The sequence below is a fragment of the Trichosurus vulpecula genome, chromosome 3, assembly GCF_011100635.1.
Source record: "Trichosurus vulpecula isolate mTriVul1 chromosome 3, mTriVul1.pri, whole genome shotgun sequence".
Taxonomy (NCBI): domain Eukaryota; kingdom Metazoa; phylum Chordata; class Mammalia; order Diprotodontia; family Phalangeridae; genus Trichosurus; species Trichosurus vulpecula.
Genome location: NC_050575.1, coordinates 282,635,781 through 282,650,292, shown reverse-complemented (window position 1 = coordinate 282,650,292; position 14,512 = coordinate 282,635,781).

Here is a 14,512-nt window from a genome sequence, read left to right as displayed (position 1 = left end):
TGACTTAGTAAACTGTCCAGGGGTCTGCCTTGATGATGTTTTTTCCCCCATGACTACTGTGGAGAGCCAAGGAAAAAAGTATCATCCTTTCTCCCCCTGAAATTCATTGGCTGAGATGTGTTGTCAGAAAACTATAAAATTGTTCTTTCTTCCTTCATGAATGATTATTGGAAATTGTGTTTTATCAAACGAAGGCGTAAGGAAGGTGTGTCCTACACAACCCTCAGAGGGAGGTTTCTAGGGGTGTGGAAGGAGAACAGGGTGACAGGAAAGGCAGTATCAAACCTTCACAAAACCTCCCTGAGAGTATACATTGTGGGTTACTCCCTTTAGTTCCTTGGTTTTCCATGTCATATGTACCTAACAAAGATATATCTGATTCCAGGAGGTCACTAGGTAGGCCTCCTGCCAGAGGCCATACAGGAAGGTGATGTATCTAAGAATAAGTAAGCTTTGACATACACAGCCCTGTAATTTGAGGAGTAGCTTGTGAGAATATTGAATCTGACAGCCATATGGAGAACTATCACTCTTCAAAACGAAATGTCTGCTTGAGTTAATGTCAAGGCAAATGTGGGAAACAGATCTTCTGGGGCAATTAAATCTACTTGAAGTATATCCTAAGAGGGCTTTTCATATCAAGTTCAACCTTCACACACCCAAAGGGGGTGAAGATGTTGGAGGGGTAATTAATACCACTTGAGAAAGGGCCTGGAAATGAACTTGGTGCATCCTCAAAAAGCCTTATGTGGAGAAGAAACTCATAGATTACTTTGTGAGCCAGTTTTTTTTTTTCAATTCAGCCAGGCGTACTTTGAATTCTCCTCTATCTCCAAAAGCTGGTCTGATTCCAGCTTGGGCCCAAGGAGGAGGGAAGAAGAGCTAAGCTCAGAGTATAACAAGTTTTTATGCTAAAAATTTATATAGTTCTTCCACATTGGTTTTCAAACATATATTTTTTAAAAATTGATTTTTCCTCACAGAATCAATAACTTCTAGGAGAGGCAGGATGAAAATGTAAAAAAGCCCCTGGATTTCATGAAGAATCAGGGGAGAGCCTCTTTAGACACCCAAAAATCAGAGTTTCCATTTATCCTTTTGCTAAGTCCTATTAGACAAAGAATTTGAAAATAGCTTTTTGGAGAAGAAAACATTTTTATTTTAAGATTTCTATTTTAGGATTTCTTTGCAGAACAGGGTGGGTTAATGGTGTAATTCTTTTTCTAAAAAATTTCTCTTGATGAGAACTCATGTATTCTTATTTGTCAAAACAAACCACCACCATAAGACCTAATATTAGCAGACAGGGTGATGTAAGAACATCAGACCCATGCCATATAAAGTTAGGGCAGGGAATGTTTGTCTGTCTTAATAGCTGTAATCAAAGTGGTATAGGATATAAAAAGGGGTAATGTAATGTAATGTAATAAATGCTAATTGATTGATCTAGTCTGTATCTGAAAAGGACTCCTCTCTATGACATCTCAGAGAAGTGAGATCTCAGACACTGGGAAGACCAGATGGTATTCCCAAGTGTTTGCTTTCAGTGAAGAGTTCTCGTTCAACTCATTTTTACTGATGTAACCTTCATGAGATAGCTGGGTATGATGAAGGTCCAAAGATAGAGCACATAGAAAGCACTTATTAAATTATTTTGAATAGAATTTAATTGAGGTGTCCTTCCAGTATCTTAAGGATGGAATTGGTCATACTTTTCCTGTTTTACCACATCGCAATTGTTCAAGGACTACCATGGCAATTAGCCAATGGATGGACACAGGACCACAGTCATATAGTGGAGTAAGGAGTGTTGCTAAAAGGATGTCTAAGAAGGTGGCTAAAATGACATTCTTTGGGTAAAGAGAAGTTTCAAGCATTGTAAAGGGAAGTTTCAAGAGGTATGGTCTTACTTCATTGACTACTTTGTTACTCTGTAGTGACTCCCCAACTCCTTGATGGCCCCCTGGCACTGGACAACTGCTATGAAATTTTCTTTAACCCAGACTCTTAGATTTGGTGAGCTGTGAACTCTGGCTTGACCAGGTGCAATTTTCTGGTTACTTGCTTAATTTACAACTTGCATAATACCCTCTTCCCCCAAGGAGGGAATTAATTACCATCTTTATTCCCTTCCTAGAGACACAAATTACCTGGGGCAATGAGAGACCCAGAAGGATGGCTCTTAGGCACCAGCCACCAGTACCTCTCAATCCCAAATGAATCTATAATTGGTAGACGATGCACAAAGGTCCTGAGGGCTCCCCTCAGCTCTGGTCATGCCAGTACTAGGGAGCACATTGCCTGACAATTTTCCCTAAATCACTGTGGTTACATAAACATTTCATACTGCCTGGTGCTTCAAATTAGTGAATGAGAATGAATGAATGGAATGAGGGAAGAATGAAGAAGAGTTTCTGACAAGGTCTCTAAACAGAGCCAAGAAAATTTTAAATAAAGGTTAACAATTCTATGCATGCATACCTATAAGAAATACTGTACCAGTGTCCTAAAGGGAGAAACTGAAGGGTAAGGTGAATTATATTTGTGTCAAACTGGCATGAAATCAGTGTGGAGGGCATTTGATCACTCATCTACCACTAAAAGCCTTGTATTTGAGAGGAAAACTACAGCAGCTCTTTTCCCAAGGCAAGCATTGTGGAGAGAGAGAGAGAAAGTGATGCCCAGGAATGGGGCGGGGAGGGGGGGAAGGATATGAAATTATAAGGAAAGTAGGCACCTACTCCCAGAGGGCTCCACAGTCTAACATCTCATTACATGCAATGTGATCTTCTACAAAACAACAGGCTTCTATTTTCATTTAGCTCTGCCTGTCCCACTCTGTATTGCTCAAATATGGAACTCCTTCAGTATTTACTCAAATCCAAGAGCAGTTAATGAGAACACATTTGAAGTGACTCGGTTTGGCCAAACAGGAGAAGAAACACACATCTAGTGACAGTCAAGGTCTGAAGCCTTCTGGAAACTGACAGCAAAAGGAAGAAAAGTGGTGCAACAAATGTTTTCCTGATCACCTCTGTCTTTAATTGCCATCTTGTATGCCACAAAGTCTCACATTTCTAAGTTGTTTTTTTTCCTTTTTCTCATATTACTACATTTTCTTAATTTCTTTGAAAAGTCCCACTCCAAAGACTCATGGCTTAAAAGTGACCCTGGGTTCTCAAAAGAGAGTGTTCTACTATGTCGGAGAAGCTTTGAGTATGGTCCTGCCAATAGACTAAGTTTCTTTTCCCAGGACCAGTTTAGCTAAGTACAGAGAGGTTCATGCCCAGTAACCCCACTACTTGGGGTTATCTGATTATGGCAACCTTTGAGATAAAGAAAAATACAAGATGGTTTTTTGTCCTATGTAACGCCCATGTGCTTCTGCCCTGATGGTGGCAGAGTGCTGAGATAGAGGGCAGAAAGTATTAGTAACTGAATAGCTTGTTTAGACTATAAACTTTAAATTGGCTGTTGTTACTCTAAATGTGAGATCCTTGTCTAGTGACCAATGGTGGTGGATATACTGCAGAAAAAAAGAAATTTCGGCAAAGTAAAAATGTAGCTAATAGGTAATCCTTAGAGAGTCAGATAGAGGAATTGGGGTTAGTTATTTCATGTGGTCTAATAATTTATTGAGCTAATATAGATCATTCGCTGTGAGCTCCCTCTTTTTCCTTACTTCAACACCTCTTATTATCATTCCGTGTTTCCTACATTATTCCAGTCTCCAATGATGACGTAGTCCTTCTTACTAAGGCTAATCCCTTTACAAGTAGCCTTTATTCTTTCCCTACCATTTTCTTCAGAAAGTTGTCCCTATAAGTATTAGCCCTTTCTAATCTTCAATCTTTTCCTTGCTGTTCTATCCTTCCCTGCTCCCTGTTAACATGCCCAAGTCTTCCTATCCTCAAAAAACCCATCACTAGACCCCATCATTCCCTCAAGCTATCTCTCATCCTTAATTTCTCCCCCCTGCCCCTTCTCAGCCAAGCTTTTAGGGAAAAAGTTGTCTAGATTTGTTGCCACCCTTTCCGCTCCTTTCATTTCTTTTTTACCTCTTTGCAATCCATTTTCTGACCTCAGCTTTCAGCTAAAATTTCCCTCTTCAAAGTTACCAGTGATCTCTTAATTGCCAAATTTGCTGACCTGTTCTAAGTCCTCATCATTGTTTAACCTCTCTGTAGCATTTGACACAGTTAACTACTTTCTCCTTTATTCTGTTTCTATTTTTCCTCTTATTCTTTATCATTTATTGTGATTTAGCTACTTTAGGCTTTCTGTGACACCACTCTCTGTTGATTCTCCTTTGTTTGTCTGACTGCTCTTTTTCTTTCTTTTTTTTATTTAATATATTTAGTTTTCAGCATTGATTTTCACAAGAGTTTGAATTACAAATTTTCTCCCCATTTCTACCCCCCGCCCCACTCCAAGATGGCGTATATTCTGGTTGCCCTGTTCTCCAGTCAGCCCTCCCTTCTGTCACCCCACTCCCCTCCCATCCCCTTTTCCCTTCCTTTCTTGTGGGGCAAGATAAATTTCTACTCCCCATTGCCTGTGTATCTTATTTTCTAGTTGCATGCAAAAAACTATTTTGTTTTTGTTTTTGAACATCTGTTTTTTAAACTTTGAGTTCCAAATTCTCTCCCCTCTTCCTTTCCCACACACCCTCCCTAAGAAGGCAAGCAATTCAACATGGGCCACATGCATATCATTATACGCAACAATACTCATGTCGTGAAAGACTAACTATATTTTGCTTCTTCCTAACCTATCCTCCTTTATTGAATTTTCTCCCTTGACCCTGTCCCTTTTTTGAAAGTGTTTGTTTTTGATTACCTTCACCCCCATCTGCCCTCCCTTCTATCATCCCTCCTTTTTTATCTTCTTCCTCCTTCTTTCCTGTGGGGTAAGATACCCAATTGAGTATGTATGGTATTCCCTCTTCAGGTCAAATCTGATGAGGGCAAGATTCACTCATTCCCCCTCACCTGCCTTCTCTCCTCTTCCTACAGAACTGCTTTTTCTTGCCACTTTTATGTGAGATAATGTACCCCATTCTATCTCTCCCTATCTCCCTCTCTCAATATATTCCTCTCTCATCCCTTATTCATCTTCAACTCACCCTGTGCCCTCTCTCTCTCTCTCTCTCTCTTTCTCTCTCTCTCTCTCTCTCTCTATATATATATATATATATACACATACATATATATATATACACATACACATATACATACATACACACTCACATATACATATATATACATAAACATATATATATGTATATATATATACACATACATGCATATTCCCTTCAGCTGACCTAATACTGAGGTCTCATGAATCATACATGTCATCTTTCCATGTAGGAATGTAAACAAAACAGTTCAACTTTAGTAAGTCCCTTGCAATTTCTTTTTCTTGTTCTTTTTCTTGATTACCTTTTCATGCTTCTCTTGATTCTTGTGTTTGAAAGTCAAATTTTCTATTCAGCTCTAGTCTTTTCACTGAGAAAGCTTGAAAGTCCTCTATTTTATTGAAAATCCATATTTTGCCGTGGAGCATGATACTCAGTTTTGCTGGGTAGGTGATTCTTGGTTTTAATCCTAGCTCCATTGACCTCTGGAATATTTTATTCCAAGCCCTTCGTTCTCTTAATGTAGAAGCTGCTAGATCTTGGGTTATTCTGATTGTGTTTCCACAATACTCAAATTGTTTCTTTCTGGCTGCTTACAGTATTTTCTCCTTGACCTGGAAACTCTGGAATTTGGCGACAATATTCCTAGGAGATTTCTTTTTGGGATCTATTTGAGGAAGTGATCAGTGGATTCTTTCAATTTCTATTTTGTCCTGTGGCTCTAGAATATCAGGGCAGTTTTCCTTGATAATTTCTTGAAAGATGATATCTAGAATCTTTTTTTGATCATGGCTTTCAGGTAGTCCAATAATTTTTAAATTATCACTCCTGGATCTGTTTTCCAGGTCAGTGGTTTTTCCAATGAGATATTTCACATTGTCCTCCATTTTTTCATTCCTTTGGTTCTGTTTTATAATATCTTGATTTCTCATCAAGTCACTAGCTTCCACTTGCTCCAATCTAATTTTTAAGATAGTATTTTCTTCAGTGGTCTTTTGGACCTCCTTTTCCATTTGGTTAATTCTGCCTTTCAAGGCATTCTTCTCCTCATTGGCTTTTTGGAGCTCTTTTGCCTTTTGAGTTAGTCTATTTTTTAAGGTGTTGTTTTCTTCAGCATATTTTTCAGTATTTTTTTGGGTCTCCTTTAGCCAGTTGTTGGCTTGTTTCTCATGGTTTTCTCGCATCCTTTTCATTTCTCTTCCCAATTTTTCCTCTACTTCTCTAACTTGCTTTTCCAAATCCTTTTTGAGCTCTTCCATGGCCTGAGACCAGTTCATGTTGTTTTTTGGAGGTTTTCGTTGTAGGCTCTATGACTTTGTTGACTTCTTCTGTCTGTATGTTTTGCTATTCTTTGTCACCAAAGAAGGATTCCAGAGTCTGAGACTGAATCTGGGTGCGTTTTTGCTGCCTGGCCATGTTCCCAGCCAACTTACTTGACCCTTGAGTTTTTCAGCGGGGTATGACTGCTTGTAGACTAAAGAGTTCTATGTTCCAAGCTTGGGCGGATGTGCTGCCACACCAGCACTCCTCCTTGCCCAAGAACCCCCAACCCAGATTGGACTTAGATCTTTAGCAGGCTCTTCACTCCTGCTCTGATCCTCCGCTTAATTCCTCCCACCAGGTGGGCCTGGAGCCGGAAGCAACTGAAGCTGTAGTTCTGTAGCTGCCCCACCTCTGCTGCCCCTGGGGTGGTGGCTGAACGCAAACTCTATCCCCTTCCCCAGCAGCTTTTCCCATTAACCTCTGTTGTCTTTGGTGTTTGTGGGTTGAGAAGTCTGGTAACTACTGCAGCTCACAGATTCAGGGCGCTAGGGCATGCTCTACCCGGCTCCTGGTCTGGTTGGTCTGCTGGGCTCTGCTCTGCTCAGCTCCGCTCACCTCTGCTCCCAGCTCTGTGCGGGATAGACCTTACCCAGAGACTATCCAGGCTGTCCTGGGCTAGAGCCCTGCTTCCCTCCACCACTTTGTGGGCTCTGCAGTTCTAGAATTGGTTCAGAGCCATTTTTTATAGGTTTTTGGAGGGATTTGGCAGGAAGCTCACACTAGTCCCTGCTTTCCAGCTACCATCTTGGCTCCACCCCCCTGACTGCTCTTTTTCAATGTCCTTTGCTAAATCATTGTCTATTCCATGCCCTCTAACTGTGAATATTTGCTGAGGCTTTGTCTTAGGGTCTCTCCTCTTAACTGTCTATACTCTCTCATGACCTCAACTCACATGAGTTTAATTATCACCTGTATGTTGATGACTTCCAAATCTGTATTTCTAGCCATAGTTTCTCTCTTGAGGGCCAGTTTCATATCTCCAAAGGTCTACTAGATGCCTCTTATTTTGACACCCTCTATGCATCTCAAACTCAACAATTCCCAAATTCACTATCTTTAGAATAGTTTTTAAAAAAATTTATCTTTTCCCCAAACCAATCCCTCTTTTAAACTTCCCTCTTTCTGTTGAAGACACCACATAATCTACAAAAAAGCATGATAGGGTATTAAGTTCTATGCATCCTTTAGCCAACTGCAAAGCGGTAAAGATGCAGTTCACTATTGATTATCACTTGCAAAAGCTTTTTTGTTTATCAGTATTGTCTTCATTAAGGATTCTTTTGATTCTTCTATAGATAAGTGGCATAAAGTTTTTGTATAGTTGGATGAGTAAGCAGTTTGTCTGGTAGTCATTGATATTTTCTTGATCACCTTTTTGGCACTAATAACATCTGAGACTTATGTCCATATATCTTCTCCTCTTTAAGACAGTCTTGTGTCTTTATCCTTCAATTTCATCACAATTGTGTCCCCTCTAGAATAACTCTCATTTATATATATGTATGTATATATATATATATATATATATACATATATATATATATATATATTTCTTTCAATCTAGCTCCTTTTTCATTTTTTGTTTTCTATAGCAGCATAAGCACTTATGGCATTATAAAGAATGTCTAGGACTTCAGTATTAGGTTCAAAGTATGAGTCCCACCATCTGTCATGGTGAAAACAGTATGTCATAGCAATCTTTACAGACATAAAAACAGTTCTTTCTTTTGTTTGTTGTCATTATCATCCTTCGATGACCTTTGGATTACTTTCCTTAGTTATATGTCTTTTCAAGCTTTCTTTAAACTGGTTTTTACCTTCTATTGCTTCTCTCTGATTTATAAAACAGCATTGCTCATAGTCATGTATCATCCTTCTTCACAAGATTTTATAAACAACTTGACATTCTAAACTGGTTTTGCCTTTGGCAGCTCTCTCCATTTGTCAAGCAAGTCAATTGTTTTCTGAACAAAGATCTTTCTGGAGGTTCTTTTGGTGTTTTTGTTGTGGCAATAACTTTATATTGGCTAAATTTTTATATGAAATTATTATAATTGTCTATGTCCTTCATGTTATTAATTTTTCATTGCTAAATATTCACTTAAATATTTCAGAATTGAGTTATTTCATTTGTATACTATGTCTTTTTTCTCATTATTATTTTTACTCCTTTCTCTTTATTAATTCTAATCTATGCCCTGACAAGTAGGTGGTCTGACTATATAGAGCTATTTCAGGGATAATTTCCACATCAATAAAAAATCTTTTCCAATTTATTAAAATACCATTTTGTGATGTTATTGGTATCTGCTATAACTAGCATTTACCAATTCTTTTTCAAAGAGAGCTTTGAGGATATGAGGATGGAAGGCTTCTCTGAAATCTACAAATCTTTGGCTTCTCTTTTCCACCTTTGCACTGAAATCTCCAAGTACAAAAGTTTATGGTGATTTTATTCAGAAAATCTTATCAAATTTCTCCACCAGTCTCTAAACGTCCTTAGAAATCAGTGTTAATGCATACACTACAATTATTTTCATGGTGGTCTTTCTTTTGCAAATACTTATTGATACTGCATTATGAAATAACCAGGTATTTCTTGACATGCCTTTAGAAATGTAATAAGTCCTAGCCTGCCAATTCATTTCTTTGCATCTCCAAAGAATACTTGTGGGCCATTCCTCTTTTTTAGCTGTAACTTCCTTTTTCTCCTGGTTTTGTTTAAAGTAGGTATGTCAAGATGGATATAATTTAGCTACTTCATACCACGTGTCCAGTGGACAAAGATCTCAACTTATGACAGAATTCTTCAAATTAAAGTTTATAGGTGGTCTAATATTCTTTGATTTTTAGAGCTATCTGACCTCTTTTCTACATTCCGTCATCTTCAGTGAAGAGGAAGAAGGGAGCTGCAAAGTACTGAAGGCCAGCTTGTACTTTTCTTTGTCAAAATAGGTTTCTACAGCCAAGTTATTCATCACCAAGTGGCTGGACTATTGGTGATAAGCCTCTCTGTATTAAGCTGGCCTGTTCCACAGAAAGCAATCTTAGTCTATTGCTAGAGGGCATAAATGAAGTATTTCTAGTGTTGTACAATGTACCTGAACTTATAGAATAGACTTGGAGAACTTATATTATGCCTAAATCATTTTTATATCTACCTAATTTTCCCTCTTTTCAGTTTCCATCCATTGCTCCTAATTCTGCTCCCACATCATGGATAATTACTTATTATTTAATCATAATTCATATAATCCCTTTCACATGTTACATATTTTGATTTATTTAAAGAAATTATCATGCCATCAGATGTGTTCTCTTTTCTATTGTTTTGCTATCCCAGGGTTTCCATTATCTTCATCATACTGGTGACATATACTCAGTGTTGATCAGATGTTTTTATAATAATTTTGCAAATCTCCTTCCAATTTGTGGGTCCCAGGGTTTTCCTAGAGTTTTCTCATTCACTAAAATCAGATGCAATTTTCACTTGAGAACAGGATAACCATTCCAAAGAAGTTCCTGACGGTGTTATTGAATTGCATTTTGGGTCCTAGAGAAATAAAGCTGGAGAAGGTTAAAATGCAGCCTCTAACCTGAAATGCTGCGGGGAGAGGTAATCAAGACAATAGTCATAAGTAATTAATGGGTCAGGAAATTCAGTGCCCCTCTTCCCCCATTTCTGGCCAGTAGTAGGGTTGGCCAACTGGGAACCAGACAACATGGAATGATTGCTTTAGAATGATTGCAGTTTTGCTTCCATAACGGCGACATTTCTCCCTGAGGATTGAGTAAAATAGGCTTCAACTAAGATAATTTTTCATTTTCAGTTTTTCCTTTGAACCCTTCCTCAGCCTTTCTTTCAAGGTCATACAGAATTACAGACAAAAGTATATGTGTACTGGTACCTGGACTTTCCCTAGAAGGAACCTTTCTTTTCTCTAGGAAGAAGATGTGACTACGTGTGAACTCACTTTGCCTTGGGTTTCTTATTGTCCCATTGATATCAAGTACTAGATATGAATTTCACAGAGTGAGGAAGGGGTTCCTGGACCGATCCAAGGAAACAGCTCAACTCAGGAGGAGCAGCAAACTCTTAAGGATGATGTTCTGAAGACATAGAGCTGTGTGACATTGAAGCTCAACTTCAATGCCGTCTTTTGTAAATGGGGATAATAACAGCTCCTATCCTCATAGAGAGGTTGTAAGAAATAAATGAGATAATTAATGTAAAGTGCTTTATAAACATTAAAGCAATATATTTATTATTATAAATTATCATCCATTTTTTAATGTTTGGAGGTTTTATGATTCACACAGTTGAATCTAGCCCTGCTCTCTCATGACCTGAGCTATCACATTTCATTCTTCTCCCAGTTTTCCAGTACCCTAAAGGGAATGGTGATTGTCTCGGCTGTTGACTTGCCTCTATTTCTTTCTCTGCTCTATTTTAAGGGCCCAATCACTAGCACCTCAATACTATTTAACTATTTAACATCAGATTAGCATTTACAAAGAGGAATTTACTTCAAAAAATAACAGTAATAAACATACAAACTTTTCCCTTAACATTTTAGGAGTTTATTAATCCCTTTTATACAACCTCTATGTGGGATGGGATGAGAGGATCAAGTGCACCATTTAGCTCAATTCCTATATAGCAGTGGTCTTAGCAAGTTCAAGTTCAAAGTTGTTCTGGCTAGAATCCCAGGACCTTTGCTCTTCAGTTCTTCACTGTTGGGCTGGCTGTAACACCCCACCTCTATTTCTGGACTCTCATATCCCAGTGTCTCAAGCTTCTAAGTGGGATCAAAGACTCTATTACATGTACCTAAAATGGAAAAGTACATAAGAAAAGGCCAAAGATCCAGGTTCACCTTGTGAGCCACATAAGGGAGGGGAGATAGAAGGAGGCTCTAAGGCCCTCCTCTCTTACTGAATGGTAGGAATGAATTAGCTGCTTCCTCCTTAGACTAAATGAGCAAAAGCCCCACCAGCTGACTCAAGGCCTTTGACTACTGACAGTTCTAGTTTCATAGTCAATGGGGGAAAAGGCTCCTTTCAACCACACGGTAGACCAACAATGAAGGTCCATACATGCATCAGTCTCACAGTCTCCTGAAAGCAGTCCTACATAGATGACCTCCTCATAGGTGGTCAGGGAATTTACCAGCCCTCTTAGGTGGTGAGGGAATTCACCAGACTACCTCATCACATATGTAGCTGCTGTTGTTGTTGAGGCTTCGATAAAAAGATAAGTTGGTACAATGATGCCAGCTGACCCTTTCTGTTAGGAGTCAGCTCTTAAAGTAAACCACTCATTTTTGAGGACTCCTCCTTTTTCATTTAATTCTGCTAGAGTGCTGTAAGAGAGATTTCTCTTCCCTACTACCAAAATTAGTAGTAGTAATTTTGAGCAGAAGCCACCTGGCCATGAGAAGCATGTGCTCACATACTGCCTGTGAGAACATTGCTTCCTGAATCCTAAGCCATATAGAGGAAAGGAAATTCTGAATTTTCTAAGCTGCATCATTCCAGAATTTAGTCTTTTAGGAGATAAAGTACAATTTCTCAGGCAACACCTGAGTTTCCTTCTGGGTAACTCTAATTTGAAGAATTCCACATGGTTCTTACACAGTATCCTACTTGGAATTTCTGCTGAACCAGAAGCTAGAGGTGGTGGAAATTATAGGCAAGTAGTATCTCCCCAGAGCGACGAACAGAGCAGCATTGGGCAAAGACTGTGAAACTGAGGTCAGCAGGAGCTGTGTGATCATCTCATCAACCTTACAGCATTGAAGGCACCTGCCTATGCACCCTGGCTATAGGTGATCTCTCAGATATGACTCTCTACATATTACCTCTACGGGTATCGATTCTCCATGATGGTGCTGGGTGTATCTTTGAGAGAGCATCCAGGTTTATGGAGAAGATATTCTGCTGCTACTTTTCTTAATATACTACTTTAATAAGTGCCTTTGTTGTGATCTAATTGTGTCCACTGGCTGATTATGGGAACGTCATTGGGGACTTGTGAGTTATATGTTGTTATAGTCATTGGGATGTGGATCCCCAGAATACCTTGAACTTAATATAATCATCCTCTGAAGGACCTGACCTGCAAGTTGGGGTGCTATACACTTGTTATGTTTGAGGCATAGTTTTGTCGTTGGTGTTGCTTTTTGTTGTTGTTGCTGTTTTTGTTTTGTTGTTGGTCCTTTGTTTTTGAAGAGGACCATGACGTCAAGAAGGTGATGCCATGACTTTGAAATGAATTGGATTTCTGCGAGGTACAGCTATGCGAAGTCACCAGCCTCACTTTCTCCTCCAGAGCCATCTAGGTCCAGTAGCAAAAGACTGGGGATGGCCCCCAAGGCACAGTGTTAGGTGCTTGAGATACAGATAAAAAAATAAAGCAGTGTTTGCCTTCATGCAGTTTACATTATGCTATGAGTACAACATGTCTATTGATAAGTGAATGCAAAGCATAATAAAAGAAAATAGAAGATAAACTCTGGAGGGAAATGGAAATCACTAACATCTAAGTAAAGGTGCAAGAAAGGCCTTGATTAGAAAATGGCATCTACACTGAGACTTGAAGGGAGTAAGGATTCCTTAAGGAAAAGTTGGGAAATAAGAGCATTCCATGCAGGGGCTACATTTCTGGGCTAAGGCACAACGGTGAAAGATAAAATATTTTGTATGTGGAACACCAAATAGGCCAATTTGACTGGAGCATAGTATATGAGAAGGGTAATAATATGAAGTTAAGTCAGGAAATATTGGAGCCAGACCTTGCAGAGCTTGAAATACCAAGTAGGGGAATTTGTGAAATATTTTGGTGATGATAACAGCTTAAGAACTCTGATGGAAATTGTTGATGCCAAAGAAAACAGGGCATGAAAATTCTACAGTTTTACACTAAGCATTGAATAATCCCATTTTAATTTATTTACCATGTGAATTTGTGTTTTCACAGATCAGATTTCTTTAAAGTGAAGACTAGCTATAAAGTACTTCTCAATTTTTGGTTAGTTGAAGTATCAACGCAGACATCATATTCATAACAGCTGAATAAGTGTGCTTGAAACTTAATTCCCACTTTTGATGAACTGTCAGCTTCATAAGAAAGTTTGAACTGTGAAAGAGTATTTATATTATTTTTGTGTTGAGGCTCACATGTGAATCTAAGCATCTGGATATATTTGGGGAGTTTATCATTACTTTGCCTAATTTCCCTCCTACAGATAATCTGGGAACTTCACTCTTCACTATATTCTATTTCTCTAGGTATTGTTTATTGACTCTCTTTGCAAGTGGTTCATGATGTTAAAGGAACAAAAAAGATTTTACTTACAGGTTGAAGAAAACAAATACAAACAAAACCAAAACTACACAACTCACGAAGGCCTTATAAGACATGCCTACCTATAAGAACAACCTGCTCTAGAAGCTTAGGTAGTCTCAGGCATTCATATTCATGCCCTTGGTAGGGTTTGTAGCAGGTGCTTATTCTAATATGGAGCAGGTGTTTATCTAATATGGAGCCTTGGTATATCTTCTACAACATTCTTGAGGGTATACCTCGTCAACATGCCCCTCTGCGGTTCCTCTGGCCATCTGCACAATGTGACTCACAATACCAAACAGATGGCAGGGTTGTGATTCTCTGGTGCCATTTCCCATATTGGTTCCTTCATCTTGTGAGGAATAAACCTGGCCACACTTCTTTAGCAGATGGTATAACTCTTAGCCAGTCATGTTCTAGACAGAAGTCTGTGAAGATGTCTTTTATCTTGATAGAGACACTTGGCTTGATACTAAGCTGAAAACGGACTGCAATCTGGTTTTGTCCCTTACCTACAGTTCTGATGACCTCAGGACTCATGGGAGCAGGTCCAGAAAGACATTCCCTCTTAAAACTTCTAGCTAGTTCTCTACCTCCAATATCTGATTGAGTTGGGGTCACTCCACAGTCAGATGTCCTTTCTTTCCCATAATTTGGAAAGCACATCTGTAGTCAGGAATTGCAACTTAAATTGGTCTTATTTG